Source organism: Amia ocellicauda, chromosome 21 (genome assembly GCF_036373705.1).
Source record: "Amia ocellicauda isolate fAmiCal2 chromosome 21, fAmiCal2.hap1, whole genome shotgun sequence".
NCBI lineage: Eukaryota > Metazoa > Chordata > Actinopteri > Amiiformes > Amiidae > Amia > Amia ocellicauda.
Window position 1 is genome coordinate 4,110,883 of NC_089870.1, and position 1,617 is coordinate 4,112,499.

General features: G+C 37.2%; 1 non-coding gene across 1 annotated transcript; it reads right to left on the reverse strand.

Annotated features, from left to right (window-relative positions):
• Window positions 1-212: 212 nt before the first annotated feature.
• trnac-gca (transfer RNA cysteine (anticodon GCA)) lies at window positions 213-284 on the reverse strand. The gene has a single exon. It is a non-coding gene; the product is annotated as a tRNA-Cys (tRNA).
• Between the last annotated feature and the right edge of the window lie 1,333 nt (window positions 285-1,617).

Here is a 1,617-nt window from a genome sequence, read left to right on the forward strand (position 1 = left end):
ACTACATTTAAATACACTTTGCTTTCAGGGTGAATGCAGAAAAGAAAAAAAGTATTTCTAAACGGAAGTAATACAGGGTCTGTATAGAATCCTTGCTGTTATAGCTACACTTTCCCCTTAGTATTTAATCTCAACCCTTCTCCAGACTCATTCCATGTGTGTATAGCTGCAGATGAGAACAAACAACCTATAAATATCCTGTGTCATATTATAGAGGACACCTGGATTTAAACCAGAGACCTCTTGATCTGCAGTCAAATGCTTTACCACTGAGCTATACCCCCTTCAGTTGCACAATATAATCACACATGTAATAATGCAGACAAATATCAAAAGCCCTGCGTGAAGAACCATCATTACTAACACCATTCAATTCCATCTTACGAGAAGGCAACTTACTGATTGAAGAACCTCATTTTACTCATAACAGCATGTTTTCGTAGGTGGCACCTGGAATTGAAGCATAGACCTCTTGCTCTGCAGTAAAATACTGTATGAATGAGCTATACACCGTTCAATTGCAAAAGAAACATTCTCATTATATAACAAAGGCAGAACTGGAAACCCTCCTTTATCTAAGGAATCACTATGGTGCAATTTTGACCAACAATAATAATCAATCAGCAGAGTGAAATTTGCCCCTCTCTCTAATACCCCACGTTTCTTCATATGCCAGATGTTCAAAATAAAGATAATAAAAAAATTAAAGTGAACGTTTGATCTTGTGTTCCATCAGGAGCCAATGAGAATACTCTATTCTAATTTTGATTGACACGTTCTCCTACATGACCCCTTTGATAAAACCGGCCAAACAGTCTCTAAAGACATTATTAGACAAAAAATAAGGAGGAAGGGGAAAAAGTATTTGAGCACTGGGTGTAACCGCATGCATGGGTGTTACATGTGACTATTATTTTATTTGAGCTGTGCATAAATTATTGGGGGGTGGGGGGTGTACTTATTTGGTGGGGTGTTTATTTATTTTCTTACCTCTCTCTCTCTCTCTCTGGTTGAAGGACTGAGTCGCATGTTTGTACACACAGACATGCAGACATGGATACTGGCTCCTGTCTAGTCACACATACATTTCTGCCCAGAGGAGCAGTTTGCAGGGAGTCAAGATATGAAAGTAGGTCAGCTGCGTCTCATGCATGTAAGAACTGTAGGTATAGACTGACTAAGGTACTTGGGTTTAAAGCCACAAACATGAAGACTCAATATGTATTTTTATAATTCATTAAGTCAATCTTTCTATTTTGGTGTGTGTGGTTTTGTGGTGAAATGCATAGCAATTGCAACTGAAATTCTGAATTTTCAGCATGTAGACTGTGCAGTTCAGAACTTGTAATGTATGTGTAATATAATGTAGATGTGATTGCATATATATGTGTGTGTGTGTGTGTATATATATATATATATATATACACACACACACATATATATATTGCTTACAGTAAGTGGGTAGTGAATCTATTGCTGTCACTAGGTACAAACTGCAGCTGGAGGCAAAAGGCAAAATACCTGTTTCCATACGCAATAAAACATGTTCAGTTCATTTGAAATAATGAAAAGAACCTGCTATTGTAAACGGCATTTGAAAAGCTGTTCTAATAGCAA